At 34.8% G+C, this 23566-nt stretch overlaps 1 pseudogene across 1 annotated transcript; it reads left to right on the top strand.

Annotated features, from left to right (window-relative positions):
* The first annotated feature begins 1633 nt into the window (after positions 1–1633).
* LOC149779235 (NACHT, LRR and PYD domains-containing protein 3-like) lies at positions 1634–22864 on the top strand (annotated as a pseudogene). Its single transcript, XR_016415592.1, has 4 exons — positions 1634–1755; positions 9997–10907; positions 11437–11469; positions 17785–22864. The product of XR_016415592.1 is annotated as an NACHT, LRR and PYD domains-containing protein 3-like (transcript).
* Positions 22865–23566: the final 702 nt, after the last annotated feature.

Genomic DNA, 23566 nt, shown 5'->3' with positions numbered 1-23566 from the left:
GTTAAGTTCCTGAAATATTTACATCACCTATTTTAATTACTAAATTCAATACAACTGCTAAAAAGTGCTAAATGCAACACATTATAGCTTCTCTCCATTATTTCTCTCCATAATGAGACTATTCAAATTTTGTTATAGACTTTTTTAAAACAAAAAAGCAAAAGCAAGTCCAATCTGGTGGGCGGCTTTTGGGGAACGTAAACAGAATCGCAACCACTAATTTTTTTCTGAGTGAAAAAATTACATGGGGTCGGCTGAGCTAAGAATATCAAATTGTATTTTACTATGAATTGTTTAGTAAAATTATGTTCTTAATATGTTTTTATTTTCTTTAAATTTATAAGTTTTTTGTTTATGTTTTTCAAGCATCATAAAATTTCTTTCTTACTATCTATTAAAAAATTTATTGTAGGCGATTGTGCGAGTACTGAACAGAAAAGCAAAAAACAGAAGATTGTTTCTATGGTATCCATGCATGGTTTCTTTATTTCGAAGATGTGGTAAGAACAGAAACCTTGATATATATGGATCGTTATGAATTACTGAATATAGGTATTGCGTTATGTTATTTTAGATTCATATTTTACTTTCTCTGTCAAAATAGTTTTCCTTGTCAGTTACCTATATTCCCAACTGATTATCATTTAGACATATTTACAATTCCTGGTGTTGATTTTGTGCTAGCAAATAATTACTTTTTCAACGTTAAATAACTTGTTTACATAATAATAATAATAATAATAAGAATAAGAATAACAGATATCTCTCCGGAATCGTAACTATATCGTGCGTTGTTACTGATAAAATTTTGTGTGTAAACCAGTCTGCCCATTACGTCATTTTTGTTCTGTCAATTGGAAACTTCTTGTTTAGAGATCGTGTAAATGAGCTAAAATATCGAAGTTCATCAAGGTATATTTGTGATAATAACTCGTTCATGGCTGAAATATAATATCTAAACTGAAGAGACTTAAATGAAAGTAAAAAATGTACTTGTGAGTTGAATTTTCTCCATGAACATTCAGTAGACCTTTCTACTTTCGATTTCTTGTTCCTCCATCTTTGTCGTGTTTGTTACTTATAAAAGTTTATGACATTTGCTAATATAATATGTCTGACCGTTACAAGTATATTCTTTATATTATTAGTACTAAAGTTAATGTTCCTTCTTCTTCTTCTTAATTTTATTTATTATTACTATTATTATTATTATTATTATTTAAGAATTTGCCAGTTTTGGCGGCGGGTGGGTGGTGCTGATGTATGTCAGTGACAGAGTGAAGTTTTCGATAATTCCCGCGTATTGCAGTTATTCTAACTCAGACAGGTTCATTTAAAAAAAAAAGTGTATGGTGATATAATTAGATAAGAGGTAATGAGTAAGATAATGAGATTTATTTAATGTAAATAATTAGGTAAATAAGCCGTTACAATGAATGGTCTGGTTTTGTTCGATGGAAACCAAACTTAAGAGAAAAATTAGGAAACTGTAAAATAATATTATACATTATGTATTTTGTAATAAGTGGGTTGTGCTGAATGTATTTCCGTCTTTGACAACACACTGATAATTGTATCATGTTTTCATTAGGCCTAACTTTCAGACAGATATGCCACACAATGAAAACAGTACGAAACAGCAGACAGCAATTATTTCTAATTAACACTGGACTGGTCCAAATGCATATGGAAATGAAATGTATAAATGCACCACAACTGGATTATCTACAAGAGAGTGGACATGTGTGAGGACAGGTAAAAATGGTCTGACATATTCATGGCCTCAGCAAACACTTGCTATAGAAAAAGAGGTGTGTGTGTGGGGGGGAATACATTTGAATTTTTGTGTGATTAAGTCCTAAATGCATGGGGTTGTATATTAAAGAAATACTTCAAGGAAATTACACATTAAATTTTCCATCCACCATCACAATGCACACAACTCAGTTTGATCTTTGCCTCTTATTTTCAGTAAGTAGTAACTTCATGTTAAGGAAATGGTCTTTTTTTCTCTCTGTAATTATGCTTTTATACCTTACTGTCTTTCATTCTATTTCTGCAATATCTAATTATATCAAGTTTGATGATCCTTCAGGATAGATTTTACTATATATATTTTTTCAAATATTTGTTTATTCTTTGTTTAGTTCTGTCTATTTCTAAATTTTATATAAGATAATCAAATAAGTGCTGATGTATATGTGTAAAAAAAATGAACAATTCAAAAGATGCTTGGAAGTATGTGAGCTGTGAGGGTTTTTCGTTTTTGAAAAAGGCTTGACCATATCTGCACTTTACTAGAGTTGCTTGTCTTGAACAATGATCATATGTGTTTTTGAGTGACTAAACAGTAACCTGTTTTATATTTCACCCACAAAATAATTCATCATCATGTAAACATCTAGTGTAATTATCAAAAATTGTATTAAATTGCACATTATAAAGCCTTTCAAGTCTGCTAGTTAGATATTCTTTGCACTTTGTATAATATGTCTAAACAGTAAATTTTGTTGTAGGTTGTTGAGAGATGATCTTCATTTTTTTTAATGCTGCTGGGCCAACAGTTTTGTTCCATTCTTCATTGTTCTTAGTTGCTGAGCATTGCTTCAGCATCAGGGAACCTTTGAGTTGCTCCATCTATTTGAATCATGTTTGAGTTATTGAAATTTTATGGTGCCGTCTACATTTTTAGCTAAGAGGGCAGGGGGTTTAATGTTTTTTTACCATCACTAACTGGTTGTTGCAGTTGTAGATAAGTATTGCTGTCACAGATAAGGCATTCTGTGAATTTATTTATTATTTCGAAGATTTAGGAAAAAATTGCAGTTCAGGGCCGCTTTAATTTGTGTTGGGAGGACCTCTTTTTGTTACAAATGGAAGCACATGTAAAAGTTGACACTTAAGTCATGCAGTTTATTTAAAGTTCTGAAATTCTTCAAATAGAGAATTTTCATTTCCTCGCTTGTGATATTCAGTTGGAGCTGGTAATAGTAATGCAAAGTCACTTTTAAAATATTACACATTGATAGCTTTTTAAAAAAATAATTGGGGAATCCTTACAATTTTCTAAGAGATCATGCATGTCTCTGTTCATGTAAATAAAACTTGCATGACTATAACTAAATAATCTCAGGGTGTTGCTAAATATTCTGTTTAAAAAATTATTACCAGCCAGTTTGTACCAAAAATGTTAAGAAGTCACTATCTGAAGAAGAAATTTAGAGATTTTGAGTGACTGGGTGCAGATTCATTGCAATAAAGTTACAGTAGTGAGTCCTGTATGTATTATCTCCCTTTGACCATTTCTCTTGTTTTATGTAAGGAGCTTGTTTCTGAGATTCTCTGATATTCACCAGGCAATGCATGGCAAAAAACCTTCATTTTTTCAAGTATTTCATATTTAGTTCCATAGATAACAACATTTTTTGATGGCTGTTTGACTGAAAACTTTCGTCAGCCAACATTGTTTTCAAAATTACTATAATATGATTGTTTCTAAGAGTAGTTTTGTCTGCAAGACCGAAATCCTAATGGGAATTGATATTTCCCTGGTAGTGAGTGCTCTGTATATTTTAGTAAGATCACTATTGTAAAACGTCAAATATATGAACATAAATTTTCTGGAAAATTTTATTGCATTTGCCACTGATGTATCCCCCAAAATCGGACCTCATTCTGTTGATGTTCATCAGCTAGCCAGAGAAACAAACAGCAAAACAACTTGTGCTTCCTTATTTGTCAGAAGAATTAACATTTTATTGTTTTAGTGATCACCATTAAGTCCTCTGGGTATGAATGACATTGATGTAATTGAACAAAAATCAGGTTTTTTATACAATTAGAGATTATAACACCTTTGTGCCTGAGTTTCCGGCTAGGATTTTTGTTTCAACCAATCCAGAAGGAGTTCAGCACTAGAAAGGTTGCATTTGATTGGGTGAATACAATTAATCAGGAATTCAAGCATACCATCGATCAAAGCTTCATTGGCAGAGAAATTTGTATTCAGGTGTTATTCACAGTGTTGCTTGTAGTGCATGGACATAATTAGCATCACTAATTTATTTATGTATTTATTTTTTAAAGCTGTTTGGTGAATAAAGAGCACCTGTGTGATTGTCACACCAGTATATGACATAATATGATGAAAACACGTCACCGGTAGGATAATGTCCATAGACTTGTTAATATCTGTCTGCAGTCCACAAAGATAATTACATGTAAGCTAATACTGTCTTGATTGGGGAAAACTGGTTTATGACTTTGGAAGAAATCTCATTTATATCCATCTCATCTCTTGTGATTGACCTGAAGAGTTTATTATATGGTCTGTTATTCGTCCGTCCGTTAGCACAAGTTGTTATTGCTACTCCACCTAAGTTACATGGAGGATTGCCATTAAACTTTTCACACATTTATCCTTCAGTCTAATTCTTCCCAAATCATCATAGTCCCGCTTTGACATTCTATATGGCTGCCATAGTGGTCCTTTTCAAAATATTTCTTATCTCTACTCTTTCTAACTGAATGGTCATATCAGAATGATAGTTTAACTAAAAGACTATTTATTCTTATCCTAAATGAAAGTGGTGCAGATCTGACATCAAATATGGCTGCCACAGTTTCCAGTTTAAACAAAATTGCAATCTTTATTTCTCTTGGAAAGAAAATCAAATTGTGATGGGGTTCACACTAAAAAACTTCGCATTATGTCTAGTTGGATTTCAAATGAAAGTGGCATTGGTCAGGTGTATCATAATATTGCCGAGACAGTTGCCATTTTGAAAATATTCTTATTGCTACTTCTCCCAAATGAATCGACAAACAAGCATCTCGCCCTTGAGTTCCTCATCAGCCAGGACAAATCCAATATCACCCCCTCTCACTATGTTTATAGAAAACTTCGTACGATATCTACACTATAAATGAATATGGTGCTTTTATGACATTCAATATGGCAACCACAGCAATTTCTGCTGAATAGATGGTCATCATGTCACCATGGGATATTACTAAAAGACATTTTTTATAGTGTCTAGTTGGTCCTATCAACATGGGTTTACACTAACACACTTAATGTATCAATCTGAATCCAATATTGCTGCCATGGCATCCACCTTGAAAATCTTGTTAATTGCTATTCCCTCTGAATGGATGGTTATGTCAGCATTGTTTTCACTTCATTGGATGTCTTCGTGGTCCTAAATTAAATTGTCCTGATCTGACATCGAATACTCAGTTGCCACTATTCTCCTTAAGTGTAGAGTCATTGTGACGTGGGGGTCAGAAAAGTTGTTATGGTGTCTTGGTGGTCCTAAATGAGATGACTGACCCTCAATATGGCCACTGCAGTGACTAATAGATAAGTGTTGCATAATTAAAATTAATTTATCCCCACCCCCACTAACTAAATACCATGATGCTTATGACAAATACCTTATCATTTTCTAAAGGTTTGTTTGTTATTCCATTCAGATGTTCATATTATATTACTAATTGTTACAGGGTGAGTATTTCAAAGTACATATACAATTTTCCATCAGTATATATACATTTTTTATTGAGAGTGGCAGAGGTGGTGTCTACATCACTTTTTGAAAACCTTGAAAAACTGCTGCCCTGAAGGGAATGTTTATGAGTTAGGTTTTTGAAAGATGGAGACATACTTCCATCTTAAGACACTACAAGTGAAACTGTTGTCCTATGTACGGGCATGCTTAAACAAGTAATGTATCCAAATGACTATTAGGATTATGTAAAGTTTCAGATTTGCATATTTGAAAAAAAAATATATAGTCTTATCGACATTTGAATTCTACTTCATTAAGATATTCATTAAGATATTTATTACACAGACATGTTTCATGGACAAAGAAAATTTGATATAATAATTAGAATATCCTGTGAATGCTGTGTGTTGCTCAAGAGATGTGCCAGTCAGAACATTTGAACTGTCTATTAAATATACAGATTTCAGGAGCATCTTTAGATGAATAAGAACACATTTATTTGGGATATATATATATATATATATATATATATATATATATATATATATATATATATATATATATATATATATATATATATATATAGATGTCTTTTCCCATAAATTTAGGTTCGATACTTTGAAACAGTTTCATCTTGAAATTGTCATTATTTAAAGTTTCTGCTGACTACTCGATATATGATGTTATGAACTTCATTTTTTATTCTGTTCCATGTACCTGTAGACACATCCTTGCTTAAGTGTGTATCTCTTTCTGTTAAGTTTCAACTTATCGTATAGATCATTTCTACTGATAGTTTCTTAAAAATAGATGACTGTAATAATTGGACAGATTATAATTCGATATATTTTGGGCACCCAGAATTTAAATTTAATTTGGTGGACGTCTCTATTCAAAAGTTATATGATCGTGGTCTCTAAATTTGTCTTTAAAATATTTGTCTCCTATATGGCATTTAGTTTTGAGTAACAATGTTTCTCATCATCTTCTGTGAATGCCACATGTTTTGCATTGTTGGCTTTAATTTGTTCTATGCTATTGTTTGTATCCTTCCATTAATTATTAAATTACTTGAATGCAATCAGTACCTCCTTAAAGGATTGGTCTCTAGAATATCGTTGATGTTCACTTTGTCCAGGATATATATGATTGAAGTTTGCACAGCACAATTATTATGATGCTACTTTCAAAACTATAATAAACATTCTAAGCTTGTATTATAAGCTGATAATGCTTGTAAATTTGTTTAGCTTACCTGGCTTAAAGTCAAGTGAGCTTGAAGCGTCGCCTTGCATCCGTCATGCATTCTATCAACATTTGCTATTTTTCATTTCTCAGACACTATTGGACTAATTGTGGCCGAATTTGCTGCAGAACATCCTGACACCAGTGACTTTCAGGATTAAGTAAATGATGCCAATCTGTCATCAGGTATGACCATTACCAAAGTAAAGAGCCGTGAATCTTAAAGTCTTAAAAGTTCATTAAATTCAGACTTTGTTTAGAGAACTTGAATGTCAAAAGGTTGTCCTTGAAAGAACTTTAAATTTCTCGAAAAGAATCCGGACGTTTGCTATAAATCTATACGTATATATGAGGGAAATGAAAATAGTTTAAAGTATTTTAAAAAAACACAAGCGTAATTTTGTTTCAGATTTTTTTTATAGTTTCGTTCCATAATAGATAAATAAAATAAAATTAAATAAATAAATAAATGACAAATAAGTAGTTAAAATTGGGTGGCTCAAAAGATTTTTGCAACTGGTCATTACCAGTTGGAGTAGCATCCCATTATTGAAGTGTCACAGTTATGCCTTTTGTCTTTAGGGCCTATTAATGCAAACATAACAAAGTAGTATATTGAGAAATTTCAGTTTCCGAATGAAAACATACTTCTTGTTGTATTCATTGGAAACTCATTGTAAGAAATCTATGTGATGCTGTACAAACCATTAAACCCTTTGAATGACTTCTAAAAAACTGTTTAAGAGAATTTGACAAAATTGGAACAAAGAAAAACCATTCTAGCAGGAAGGCCTTTCAGGTATATTATAAATGATTCCATTCTACCTTGAAATATTGACACCATTACTAAAATTAGAAAATTAATGCTGCAGAAATATAAAGTAAAAACTAAAAAAGAAATTTATCCTAAGCACTTGACTAGAATTTAAATAATCATGACAGAAAGTATCATGGCATAAAGACCTTTAAAACATTTACAAAATATGCTGACCTGGAATCATATATGGCTGTCATGAAGAGCTTTTGAATTACTAAATACTGTACTGCTAAACAGAATTTGAGGAAGATTTACAGAAAATATACCTTCATTTAGGGCTTTTAAATTACACTGACGATATTGATACATCATCAAAAATTCCCGGTACTGTAAGCAATAAAATAACCTCTGAAGTAGTTGTACATATTAATATTATTTTGGTGTTTTTTGATGATTGAACCTCTGGTGAAGTGCACCACATATATTATGACAGCAGCGATCAAGAATGTTCCAATTTTAACTTTTTCTCCTACTGCCACCATATTGTTTCAGTCTGTGATTCTAGTTTATCGGTGATGAAACAAAATTTGATAAATCTATTTTGTTCCAACTTAAAAGTATATTCCATATTTGTAACCTTCTGAGGAAGAGAAGTGTCTGATATACCTGAAGTGAATTATGATCAATAATGTCAACATGACTTTCTCTGTCTCATTTATTAAGTTTTAAAGTGGTTTCTTACTCATCATGGACTTCCAGACCTAAAATGTCTCCCCTTCCATTATGTGCCATACATTTATGGATACTGTATATTAAATTTATTATGCATTTTTGGGAATATTTTACATTTTCACTGGAATTATATTTACATCAGTAAATTAGCATCACAGACTGAAATATATCTGCAACATACGCTTGAATTTGTTAAATACATAAGAACCAAAGGTATACAAACAAAAACGACTATGCAACAGTGTTGGAACTTCAATATAATGCCCCAAAAAGGCAAAGTGGTAACATTTACTTTCTAAACCATTTATTATATCTATCCAGATTGTAATTTTATGGTCTATCTACACAATCATTCAAGATATTTAATAGACCACTCTGGTGGCCTAGTGGTTAGGGCGTCCACCTCGGATGCGGGAGGTGGTGGGTTCGAACCCCGGCCAAGTCATACCAAAGGCTTACAAAAATGGTACTAACAGCTTCCTCACTAGGCGTTCAGTATTAAGAGGTTAGTGTTAGGACTGGTCGGTCTGGTGTCAGGATAATGTGACTGGGACATAATGCTACATGTCTGCGGCATGATGTCCCAGTGTTAGACATCATTATAAACTGCCACACTGCGGACATTATAGAGATATGACTGAAAAATTGTTAAAGCGACATTAAAAATCTAAATAACACACATACATATATTTAATATAGATTATACAGGATAAAGTAAACATCTATCTTGCATGTTACATGCAATGATAAAATCTTTTATTTAGCCAATACGGCCAAATCTATACATTGATTTCCTCTGAATGACTGGATTTATGTATGTTTATTTTCAGATATTCATGGCTGCCAAAGGGTCATCTTATCTGTTTGTATATTTGTACATTTATTTAAAGTTTTATGTAACATGTTATATAAACATTGAACGACATCATTCATTTCACGTGTGTTAATTTTGTTCATTGGTCTTATCCTATTGTAGATATTTATGTACATATCTTGTTCTCCATCCATGATCTGTCTCGTCATGTACTATGAGAGTGCTAAGTCTAGCCCATTCACAGTAGTACATTGCCAAATTTTTGGACTGAAGATTGGCTTCTGTGGTTCTTTAATATTTTCAATATACTTGCCAACGTCATGCCGATCTTAATCGGTGCCACTATATGCACTTTATGAGTAGGTGTTTACTGAAGCATAATCTCAACAGCATACTGAATCTGAAAATAAAAATGGTACTGACAACAGCCTCGCTTTCCGCTCTGCATTAAGAGGTTAGTGTTAGGGTTGGTCGACCTGGTGTCAGGATATATATGTGACTGGGTGGGACATCATTGTTTTAATCCATAGCATACTGACTCTGAAAATAAAAACAAAATTAATTTTTGGGATGTGTAGCTATATTCTGATATCGACCACTATGGTGGCCTAAGTAATTGAAGCATTTGCATCAGATGCTGGATGTCGCAGGTTTGAAGCCTGGCCAAGTCATACCAAAGATTTGCAAAAATGGTACTGACAGCTGCCTCGCTTTCTGCTCTGCATTAAGAGGTTAGTGTTAGGGCTGGTAGACCTGGTGTCAGGATAATGTGACTGGGTGGGACATCATTGTCTTAAAATTTTTGGTTTCAAGCATTAGACAAAATCCAGACAAAAGTCTGGGTACTTCACTAAATAATGTGAATTTACAGTAATCATGGGTACTTCAAACACCTATATAACTAATTTAACTGTCATCACATTTATTACTCATTTCAGTATTTAAGAGAGGCACCACATATGAAGACTCCAGGCTCAGTCAAGGATGATATAAGCACTGTGAATAAGGAGCAACATATGAGGACCATACAAAAACACTATACTGGAAAATCTTTCCATATAAAATGATTTGACTAGTAAACTTGTTTCATTTGTACTCATGAGAATGTGGATTATTTATATACGTAATTGCCTAGATATTCACAAAAACAAAATCTGTACAGGATCATACAAGCTGAAGACTACCTTGACTTCATTTTCCTTTAACACAGTCTCATTTAAACAGAAATTAATGAGCACTATTTAATATAAATTTTCACTAAGGTTGCAAAAATGGTTAAGTAGCAGATTCCATATTGTAAAAGATGATCCCTATTTTAAGAACATATTCAGATGAAAGGCTCTTCCAAGCATCAAGAAGGAAACGTCTGTCAGTAGAGAAGATACAGTATTCATTTTCATACTGGAGGGTTAAGTGACTGTGTTATATATTTTTCGTTTATGATGAAACTTACTTAGCCATCACCTGGAACAAACATATAGCCTTTCATACAATATGGCATCAGATTCAAGGGAGGTTGACCAACAACACAGATCTCTTCTCGTCAAGGTGTGTGATATGATGAATCCCAATGATCCAACATACCAAAATTTCATCTTTTGCTTGCAATCTTACATCCCTAAGGGAAGGTTGTCGAGGGTACAGCAAAATCCGACAGATGTGTTTGCTCTGATGGAGGAGTATGGGATATTGAAAGTAGGGAAATATCAAGATTTGGAGAATGCACTGAGATCTAGTGGATATATAAACATACTGAATGTTTTAAAGGATGAGGAACAATATATAGTTAGACAAATGAGAAAACGGAGTTACAGTGATGATCCTATGGCTTGCGGTTCATCTAATATCGGTAGCTGACTCTCTTTCTCTTTCCCTCTCTGTGCGTATGTCTGTCTGTCTCTCATCCAGTAGGAACATAATACATCCAAGAACCAAGTATTTACATCTGGAGAAAGAAAAGCAAACCTTTGTACAGAAAATTCATGAGTGTGTGTTTGATATTAGACAAAAAGAATAACTAAGAAAAGTACACTGTAAACTGAAGAACAAAAACCAGTATATTAAATAAAATGTTTACATCATTATGAATATATTGTACTCTTTCTTTGCACACAAAACTCATACTCATTAAATTGGAGCCAGTTTGCATATCTGTAGTAAACAAGTCGCTAAACCAATTAAAGCTTAGGAAGCCTAAGATATCTAACGATCACTACATCATAAAACTACAACATTGTCTGCCAAATAGGTAATGCCATGTTTTCTCATTATTCAAGTCTTAAAATGCATGTAAGTCATGATAATGCATTTTCCTTCCAACCCACATGTACTAAATTAACATCAATTACTAATATAACACACATAATTTATGATTTCAGAAACTGTGACCATGTCGTCAATCAAACCTGAAGGTATAGTAAAGTTTTATCTGTAAAATGTTTGGTACGTGGAAAACTGTTAATAACATCTTCAACTCTGAAGATTATTAAGGCAATAAAATGTGCATGTATCAACAGATTTGAGATATCACTCAGTTAATGTTTTTCATGGATTTCAAGGTAGTTTTTGTAAATTGATTTGAGAGAGAAGTCTTAGCTTTTAATCATATTTATTTCACTTATTGAATAAACAAAGTGCAGAATATACAGTAAACCATACCTAACAGACTACACATCCAAGCTGTGTGAATTTCAGAACATCCACACCTCTGCAGTGGACATTTCATTTGACCATGCTTCATCTATAATGGGGCTAATGTAGTGGTGGTCATGACTGTCCATATCGTTGCATATAATGGACAGATTAACTTTATTAAACTATTGGAAAGTCATAGTAATATAATTATGTAATGATTCTTGTCCACGGCATGCATTTTTTATAGGCTGAACTACAAATTGGCAGTGGGGGAAGGACAATAAGATGTATCAGACAGATAATTAAATTAAAGACTGAAATAGCAAGTTGAACATTTATAGACTTAAATGCTCACAGGATGATATACATATACTTGATAGAAGGATGGGATAATGGAATGTTATTAAGAATTAAGGCTGCAGGAATAACACAAAAGTTGTAACTGCAGACCACTTTTAGCGACTTCAAAGAATACATACTCATATGGAACAGTAGTAACTAGGTATACAAACACATAATAAAAGAGGCACTTGTATAATGGCAAAGATCAATTAGGCACCATATTCACAATTTTGAAATAGTATTTCTATTAGATTTTGTTAGTACTAATGGTCATGTAAAGTTCTGTAAATATAATGATTTTATTTGTTTTTATTGTTTGCCTTGTTTGCATCAGTTTTGTAATTGCCTTTAACAAAGAGTTATTGACAGATGAAAGTGTGACTGGGCTAATTAAAAAAACTAGTTTTGCACTGTTGTAACATGATTAGGCCCAGTGGAATTAGATCAAGCAAAAACATCTAACACAAATACATGAATGAAATGTTTATTTACAATTTAATGATGAATGAATCTGACAGTATTAATGCCACTTGATTCAACAACGGATATAACAAAATGATTATATCATTCATCCATGGCTACAGTCAGTACATTCACAGGTCTGGTATATCAGTCAAAATCAATAGATATTATTATTATATGGAACTTAACATGTTTGACTAATATATATGACTCTTAAATATATGATCAACCTGTGGAATTTACAAACAACAAATATGATTGATGTATAGAATTATCAAGTGTGACCAATGTTTTGTTAAACAACAGATATGATTAATGTATGGATGTATGATCATAACATAATTTATTACATTTCCTCCCATGTGAACTTAGATGTTCTGTCTTCACAGTCAAAATGCTGGAACATTCCTCTCTTTCGAGGAAAACACTGACCTCAGTATGTTGCCCTGGCTTTTTATCATGTCATAAATTATGATGCAATCACACTGGTATATAACAGCTACACAGAAAAATGTATTGCCAATGTGTAATATATGAAGCACAATTTAAACATCGCTAATCATTTGAAAACATAACTAAATTACACACACTGGTATCAGGGTATCTTGCAGTTTAGGTGGTAAAATCTTCAAAAGAAAAGATCAGTAGAAGTACTGAAATGGGGCTTTTGCCTGATTTTCTACCCTATAAATCCCCATCCACCCGTCCTCGCCTCTAACCCCCATGACAAGCTACCCCCCATGCGACCCAGAGGTGTTTGGTTACGCTTTTGTTGAGGGGTTGCTAGAGGTGTAAACACCCATGTGATGCGAGTGTGTCAGTCATGGGGGTTAGAGTCTCATACGACTGTCCATTTCCCCATATGGTATTGAAAAAGGTCAAACAGCCCCTTGCATACTACTCTGTGTTAGTCTGCAGTGATTGTGGTAAGGAAAAATCTCTGCAGAGCGAGAGAGTGATAACCTTGCTGATACTCAGGCAAAAATGAATGCATGGTAGTGATCAATATATACACATCGCATGAAGATTGTGTTTGTTACTTGATTTTTACTGTTTGTAAATCTGCAACTGCTTAGTTTCATTTTTGTGCACAGAGCATGGATGGTTGTCCAATCTGCATGTGATCTGATGAAATGTGGGACTTGGCAGAAAGTTTCTTACATGCAAATGTAGGAAGAAACACTCATGTTCCTACAAGTCTTTTCTGAACGATCCCTTCCATACCAGTTAAGAGTCAAGTTCTTTTCTCCGAGAGAATAATGAGAATAATACTCATCTGGAAAAAGACTGTTCTAAGATGTCGTGGTTGTAAGTTTCATAAGGCCCAATGATCCCCAACACTCGATCTGATGTCATCAGTGCCAATGAGGGATTGATCGAGGGTCCATCCCAAGGGAGGAAACATACAAGAGTGCCTCTACCCTTGATGGAATGGTCCGTTGAAGTGGACAAGCGAGTCATTCTTTATTCAAAGGAATGAGAAGTGTTGTCATTCAGATAAATACGAATACTATGATTTGATTGCTTCCATCTGATCATTGTCTCTGGACTTGTTCGTTGTTCAGTGAGCGGTCATTTAGTACCATTCACATGACTTCAGTCTGTGGTCATCGGTCAATGTTGTACCTTGTAGGTCTGGGGAAAGGGATTTGGCCAATAATAATAATAATAATGAGGACTTTGTATAGCGCATAATCTTTAGAAGCTCTGAGCGCTTTACAACATTAGACAACACCTATAAGATAAAAAATCATAATAATATTATTACAAAAACAAACACCATGAAATTAGAAAAACATTAAAAAAATAAAAAGCATGCTGTGAATATTTCATGTAGAAAAGATTATTAGCTCTTTAAGTTTGTTCTTGCAGTCGAAAATAGTGAGTTTTGAGAGCCGTCTTGAATGTGACCACTGTGTCTTTGTGTCTAAGTTCAGTGGGCAATTCATAGTTTTCATAGTGGGAATAATTAGTATACTATTGTCAGAAGAGAAGCGTAAGTATCTTGCTGGTGTGTACACATTGATGAGATTGGATAGGTATGTTGGACTAGAGTCCGACAGTGAAACGTAGCACAGAGAACAGATTTTGTGTTTGATTCTGGATCGAATGGATAGCCAGTGTAGGGTACAGAGCGGCGGGTAGGTGTGCTCTGATCTTGGTACTCTAAGTATGATCCGAGCAGCTGTGTTTTGAACTTTTTGAAGTTTCTGGAGTAGATATAGGTGTGTGGACAGGCATTGGGCAGATATCTTCCACCAACAACACCTTTGCTATGTTAGTCATGGATCCAGATGTGGCTATGGAGCCAGCCTTTACTCATCATTCTAGGGATGGTGATCATATCAGCATCAACCATTTCGTTTGTGTCCTTTTTATTCCCACATAATATGGAGACAACCTCTTTCAGGAAGCATGCCTTCTTTCCCTTCATGGCGCCATGGAGGCCCCTTCCTTGGTGGGGCAGACTTTACAGATTGCGGAACTATGTTCTCTTGTTTATGCGGGACCAAAGACAAGGAGGGGAGACTTTACTCTCCACATAGAATATTTTTTAGAGATATGAGGAGAAACGTGTTCAATGTCTGAGAATGAACAATTGTAGGGTCAATCCCATCACCCTCCACGAGGACCTTTGGGACGAAAACAACCCTACTTCCACATCGTTCTCTCCACATAGGAACAATAGGAGAGGAGCGAGATCAGGACAGCTCTCAATAATGGTGAGCTCCAAAATGTTCTCTAAGGATCCAATGATGAAGGTTTCTTCCCTTCCATATGAACCCTCAGCATCATATCACCTCTCAGGCCCTGTGTTGGAGACAAGGAATAGACGAAATCTGTCCACTCAGTATCTTCCTGCCCACAACGTTTGTTGCTCCAACATTCCACGTTTGTACTTGAGCTGACATGTACGTTTTCATGAGGACAATAGTTAGCCAGACAGTACAAGGGGAGGTTTATCTACTACCCCCCCCCCCCAGTTCCTGCTACGCATCTACCACCGGTGTCTGCCTTCTGTTATAGGGTCCATTCTTATGTCTCCACACCTTGGATGTTGGGGCATTACAAGTGAGAATTTCATCACTATTGTCTCACATGCAAAATCTATTTTTGGTAGCCCCCTTCATTCTTTTGAAGGCTGACTCTACATCGCCATTGTCGATTCAGTGGGAGACTGTATACAAAGCAAAGAAAATTGAGGCAATGCCTTTCTTTATCCAGAGGCACCTCTACTGAGCAGCTTCACCCCCACAGGGTTGCTGCTACTTTATTCTACAACTCTGTAATAAGTGAGATATATCTTGAATATTTAGGTTGAGATTGTTGCATGTACCACTGTAGATCTAGAGATATATCTCATCTAATTCCATTAAAACCTTTGTACAATGTTTATCTCATCAAAATTTGCATTGCATCATTTGTGAGCAAGTTGCTGTTGCTGTGGGGTTTAACGCCATTTTTCAGCACACGATAGGCTATACATGGCGGCCAGTATTAATGGTGGAGGAAGAACCCGGGGAAAACCCAAGAAAGAACCACCGACCCACAAGAAGCTACTGGCAAGCTTTCTCACATACCCACATTGGCTGAATCTTAGACTCGAACCGCCGCAGACGGAATTGAGATGGCAGTGATCCATAACGAAGAGCGTTTTAGACCACTCGGCCACTCGGGGCCCCTTGTGAGCAAGTAAATTCATGTTAATACCTTTATCGTTAGAATGAATGTATAACATACTATGGTTAAATAAGTAAACTTTAGATGATATAAAGCACGGAACATAGAATATTGCATCAGAAATTGGGTTTTGTTGTGCACGAGATTGCTAAATGGAGATAAATACATTTTTCCTGCTTTATTACACCCTACAAATACAATAAAAATACATTTACTACAACTATACATAATAGTCATCAGTGCATTATTTGTCTGCATGTTTACATTGATTCTGTTTACTGTACATTCAATATGAATAACATACAACACCATATATTTATCGATTATCCATCTAGAGAGATAGTGGACCAAATAAACCTAAACACAACAATCGGTGTGTAGAGCAAAAGCAGAGAACAGACAGACAAATATACAGACAAGTGTATGGACAGAATGAAAGGTTCATAAAAGAATATGCAGGTTGATAACCTATTAAAGGTACTAAAATACATCAACATACATTTCAGAGCAATATACAGAGTAAATACATAATAAACTATTACATTAACCATATTATAAATCTATTTACCTGATCATATGGGACAAAGGTAAAGTCACATTTTCCTTGAAGCAAAAGAATCATCAGACACTTTTCTTTCTGCAGTCCCATGACCAGCAACTTTCAGAAGCTACAATGGAATGACCACCACTAATATGTTGTTCATGCTATGTTGTTTATACAGACAAGTAACAAACTAACCAATCCCAAAGTTACTTACCACTTGTCATTCAAAAAAATAACACAGCATGAACAGCAATCAAGGTATCTTAATTGCTCGAGCAGAGTGAATAAAACTCGAACAGGTAATTCTGGTTTGAGATTGCCTAAATAGCTAAATATGTGTAGAGTGAGAATAACGCAATTATTGCAATTGATGATTTTATTTCACTCATCAATGAACATTAATTACATAAAATAATAAAATACCCACTTCTACCTAATTAAAACATGAATATATAAAATATATAAAATTATAAAATATATGATCCTTTTACAGTTATGTAAACCATTTAGGCGATATCAAGCAAACTTTCGACATTCATTATCTAATACATATATGTAAAGCTACATTAGCTTATGGTATGACTTCCATTGTGCACTTGCTTCAACCCGTCTGTTTTCATTTTCTGCTTCAATCTTGGCAAAAGCAGCATTACCAATTTAAAACAAATTTTGCAGGGGCATTTTGGCATCAAGGTCTTTGCAATGGATACAAGTATTATCAATCGTTCATAAGATTTATATTTCTGCAATAGAAAAGCATTAAAACGACTTCCTGTCAAAAGTCACAAAAGAACATAACCAGCTTTGATGAAAGCATCTTTGCATGAAGGCCATTCAAATTTGTTCTCAAATAATGCTGACCTTTGATCTCAAATGCCAGCCATTGATAGTGTTTGTGATGTTCAATAATGCTGTTTGTTCATGCAACTTCCTTCAGTTTTTGTTCATTTGCTTGTTACCTATTCTTATTTTGCATCACGTTTACACAAGTTAAGTTTTACAGTATAGGATGTAGGAGTATATTAGCAATTTAAAAACATAACTTATTTAATTCTCTTTACAGACATCAGCAAGCTTCGAGAATATCTAATTGAAGCATATAGAATTTTGAGATGCGTACAGATGTCCCCGATATTTGAAAAGATGAGATGTGACATTGATAACATCTATGTTGACATAGTCATTGAAGAGAAACAAGACAGCAGAAGCACAACAGGGCAAAGACACAATGTCTCCAAACAAAATGAGATTCATCAGTCATGCTCCAAAAAGAGAATTGAAGTGACCAGTTATAAACAAATATTCCTGGATGAGAGAGGTTCAAAGTTCAAACGTGTTTATTTGCATGGAAAAGGAGGGTTAGGGAAAACCACTTTTTGTAAGAAAGTTCTTCATGCATGGTGCAATGCTCATGAAGGAAGAGTAGTTGCCCAAGATGGTTCATTTCAGGATGAAGCTACTTTGCAGCTATTTGACCTCTTGTTTTATATTAATCTTAGAGATGTTTCGACGGAGAAAACTTTTATTGAGGTCATATGTGCTCAGCTTCCCTTGGAGGAAGTACCTAGTAAAAACTTCCTGGGAACTCTGTTGAAGCTTAATGGAGAGAGAGTATTGTTTATTCTAGATGGCCTAGATGAGATGATTGTAAAGGCAGGGTTCATTGACAATGTTTTGACTCGTAGGGTCTTTTCAAAGTGCTGTTTTCTGGTTTCTTCAAGACCATGGAAAATTTCCCAGATGGAGTTACATGAGGGAAAGGAAATAGACCGGCTTCTGTATCTACAAGGCCTAAGTCGAAAAAATGCCAAAATGTTTGCAAAGAATCTGTTTGAGAACTGTTACAAAGATGGGAATGCAGTTAAACAATTTGTAAAGCATATAGAAGATAATAAGTTAGCTAAACAGCTAATACATGTGCCCCTTCTTCTTCTTTTCCTGGCACATGTGTGGTATGAAAATGAAAGGTCATTACCAAGTAAGCTTCATGAGCTATATATTTTGTTCCTCAACCTGATGGCAGATCGAATGAAGGAAAAGTACAAGGAAGATCCTAATCACAGACAGATGAGATTTACACTAGGTGATAGTTGGTCTCCATTTCCTATTAAAATATCTGAAACTTGTCTAGTAGTAAATTTTGGAGAAGGGTTTCTGCTTGCACTTTGTGAAATTGCTCACCATTTCCTGCTCAATTGTAACAAGGAAAATTCACTAGTATTTGAAGAGACCAAATTACTGAAAGCCCTTGGGGAAAGGGGAAAAGAAAAACTGGATTTGGCCTTGGACTTGGGTATACTGTCAGTCTCTGATTCTGTGTCATATCTTAATAGAAAAACTAGTTGAGTTTCCTGCATAAAACAATGCAAGAGTTCTTCACAGCTCTCGACTTCATTATCAATCCAGACAAATTGGCCAATTTTATTTCCTCAATAGCAAATTTAAATGATGTGCAACAGCATGAAAATATCATTATATTTCTTGTTGGCCTGATGCCTAAGCTTGGTAACAGCGTGCTCGAAAAAGTGAATGAATTGTGCAGTGTTGATTGGGAGATATTGCTCACTGGAGAGGAACCTGAAATGTACAGCCATAGATTATCTGATATTAACACAATTTACCTTAGATGTAAGTTAGAAGTCCTTGGAGAAGATGTCCTTTTGAATGTATCGAGTTTATGTCTACAACAAAACGATTTTGACCTTCACTGTTGGAATCCAGCCTTCCTGCATAGTCTGAACCTAACAGGGGCTCCATTTACAAATGAGAGGGTAGACCTAAGAGGACTTACAGGGTTGATACATGTCAGTCTGCAATGTATAAACTGTGAATTATATTTGCCGGAATCAGGTTCTCTGTCTGTCTTAATTATGAAAGCAGTAACATTGTCCAGTAATTGTTGTGATGTATTAGGCAGGACGCTGACACGCTGTCCTAAGCTAGAGAGACTTAGCATACACCATACAGATCTCCACAACTGTCTGTTAGATCTCTCAAATATGACAGAACTAACATTCCTGGACATGTTAAAGGTAACACTGTCCAGTAGTTGCTGTGGTGTATTAGGCAGTACCCTGACACATTGTACTAAGCTGAAGACACTCAAGATATACAAAACAGACCTCCACAATTGTATGTTAGATCTCTCTAATATGACAGAACTGACAGTCCTGGACATGTTAAAGGTAACACTGTCCAGTAGTTGCTGTGGTCTGTTGGGCTATACCCTCACACACTGTACTAAGCTGAAGACATTTAAGATATACTACACAGACTTCTACAACTGTCAGTTCAATGTCTCTAATATGACAGAACTAATGGTCCTGGACATGTTAAAAGTAACACTGTCCAGTAGGTGTTGTGATGTTTTAGGTACTACTCTGGTAAACTGTACAAAGCTGAAGACACTCAAGATACATAATACAAACCTCCACAACTGTCTTGTTGATATGTCTAGTATGACAGGACTGACAGTCCTGGACATGTTAAAGGTAACACTGTCCAGAAGTTGCTGTGATGTTTTATTCAGTACGCTGACACACTGTACTAAACTGGAGAAACTTAGTATACACCACACAGATCTCCACAACTGTCTGTTAGATCTTTCTAATATGACAGAACTAATGATCTTGGACATGTCAGAGGTAAAACTATCCAGTAGTTGTTGTGATGTGTTAGGCAGGACACTGACAAACTGTAGAAAGCTGAAGACACTAAAGATACGCAACACACACCTCCACAATTGTCAGTTAGATCTTTCTAATATGACAGAACTAACAGAACTTGATATGTCAGGGGTGACATGGTCCAGTGCTTGGGACAGAATATTCAGTATGCTGACACACTGTACTAAGCTGGTGAGATTTAACGTGACGAGATCTGTCAGATATAATTCGAGCTTGCAAAGTGCATCTGTGGGACCGTTATTCCTGGTGATTTTGCTATTAGTTATGCTTTTTGAACCTGAGATGTTCTGGTTGATGATACTACTACTGTACGTGATGGTAATAGGAATACTATTTCACAATATCTTAAGATGCTGGCTTAATTAACTGAAAAACTAATCGTTTTTCACACAGCAGAACATATTTATTTATAATTATACAAGCCAGATTCACTTATGCACTATATATGCACACATATACATAGCAGCATGCATATGCACCTATGCATTCCGTTCCTAACTTCTCTCGCTAGTCAAGTATTATGCAGAGACAGCTCTGTCTAGAAGCTGCAACCGTTTGGGTAATACACAGACACAATCTACAACGTTGGAGACTTAAGATGGTCACAACAAGCCTCCATAACTATCTGTTAGATCTCTCTGTGAAAAATAAAACAACAGTCCTGAATATTTGAGGAGTAACAAGGTCAAGTAACTGTTGTGATTTGTTATTGAATTCCCTGACTTAAGATGTACAATACAGAACTCCACAAATGTCTGTTAAATCTCTTAATGTGATAAAATTAACAGTCCTGGATATGTCGGTGGTAACAATTTCAAGAGGCACAAGACATATTCTTGAATGATGATCATTTGTTCAACGTAAAGCAGTAGAGAAAGATTTCTGCAAATATACATTTCAAATGTTGCTATGAGCCAGTGACAAATAGAAGATCAATCTGTTGTATTCTGTTACATTTTCATGCATATCACACCAGAATTAGCATTTGCTGAAAAAAGACCTAAATGGCACTCCGAATTATTGTTTTGTGTAATGGTCTGTATTAACATTGACCAGATTAGAACTGACATTAGATTTATAACTGACCAAAGAAAATAACTCTTTGTTCTGTGTGTGTGTTCTGTATGACAGTCACATGTCATTCTATTAGGTTGTTAGGTTAACGTGAAGGAAAATAGTGGAAGAGTTGGAGTTCAAGAGTTAAGTGTTTTTAAACACAAAAACACAAATATACAAATGCAGCTAATGTAATAAAAATATTCCTAAAACAGACCCTTGAAATGTGCTTTATAGTAATATTTGCATGTATGGAATGTTAAGATGAGTTAGCAAATGATGTTTACAAATTCGTCTGCTTTATGTATGAAACTCGCTTTGAATCGCCACAAGAATAAACAAAGTAATGCTAACCAATACCGAAACTAATGTTTAATGAAAGACTTGCCATCTACTGGTGACGGACGCTTCATGAAAACTTTACTTTTGTTAACATGATACAGTATCTTGTACCAATGCCAGTAGACGAGATATATTTCATTGATATGAATGTGTTCAAATTTAGTCGTATGTAATATAAATCCTATATTGTAGGAATTGTATGCATTGCTCTGATACAGATTGTGAGAAATTATTTATCTGTCTTAAATGATGTGTATCATGTATGCTAAGAATTGATTTTATTATGTCTATGTCAATGAATTGCTAGTTTGCAAGTAGTGTTGTTAGGACATAACATGATGTTCTTTCATTTATTTGTTGTGAATTCTCTTAACCGAGAAAATTGCATGTGTCGATCGACATTGTTCATCATTTTATTTACAGACCAAAGTGGGATGTAGTAGTTTGTCTAAGAGGTCTAGTTATGTCATGGTTTGAATTAGGAATGCGGCTAGCGCTAGAGAGACATCAGGGTTATGATAATTGGGTTGTGTTTGTATCAGGTTGCAAACAGACACATATTAGCTTAGTCTATGTTGAATTACAATAAGACGATATCAGACACTAAAAGAGTTTAAATATTGTTCGATCTGAAAAATATTTATGTTGCATATTATATTTATTTGAAGAGGAAAAAGCTCTATACCTGTGTTAAACATGGGAGAAAAGAGAGCAGTCTAGAACCAAGTTACGGTTGATTGACCCTACGAGGCTGGAGAGAGAGATAGAGAGAGATAAGGAATACGGCAATGCATCTATCACCAACAGCGATTTGAAAAGGTCCAAGAGCAAGTTTGTTATGCTTACATGCAGGCAATTTGAGTTTGATTATTCATTCGATTCTATGATTAAATTTATTTTATCAGTATAACAAAACGGTTACTTGTATTTCGTATATAATGTGTAATTCTATTTTTAGGAGAATGTGTATTGTTCGACTGTCACGTTTAATTTAATTTTGTTTATGTAATTGATTGAATTGTTATGTCCTATAAAAAGGCTACATGCTGTTGTTTTGTATATCCATGCTCAGATCTCTGTTATTCCATCCATTAATTTCATATTTTATTGTATTGTCTACTCGATCTGGGCAATAATACCATGGCTGATCATCATCTAGATAACGACAACCAAAGTACTATAACAAGAATAGTATATATAAATGGGGATTCTGGCTCACTTTTATCACTGAGTGATAAACGGAGGTATAGAGAGCCCTCACCAGGACTTACAAACTTCTGGGGTTTCTAGCTAACTGAGTCATAATGTTTCCTTGTCTGTGGTTTACTTTTTCGTGCGATAATGTCCGTGTGCGAGTCTGTGAATAACATCGATGAAATAACGCTTCTCATGAAATGGACGTAGTCCTATTTTGTTGATGAGCATGGTAGATATGTGATGTTGTAATTGGAACGTTCTGATGGAGTAGTAGCGTAGCTGTCCTTGCAGTGACAATCTGTAGTAATCGATTGTGGCGATATGACCAATAAAATTTTTTTGGTCACCTTTGGCTTTTTCATCAGCGAGTGTGTGGCAATGCATTTTGGACCTAAGTTCTATGAATTCTGTGATGGGTATCCCACAAGTTTTATCTTTGAACTTTCAAAGTTCCTTTTTATTATCTTGCAGTTGAATGGACTTATTTCAGGATACTCGCTAAGATCAAATAGGTCTCGATCAGCGTAGAAATCGTTGGTGTGAATTTCATAGATGAGTGAATTG

This window comes from Sinohyriopsis cumingii, chromosome 17 (genome assembly GCF_028554795.1).
Source record: "Sinohyriopsis cumingii isolate HCF-2022 chromosome 17, ASM2855479v2, whole genome shotgun sequence".
Taxonomy (NCBI): domain Eukaryota; kingdom Metazoa; phylum Mollusca; class Bivalvia; order Unionida; family Unionidae; genus Sinohyriopsis; species Sinohyriopsis cumingii.
This window is presented reverse-complemented; position numbering and strand designations above follow the sequence as displayed.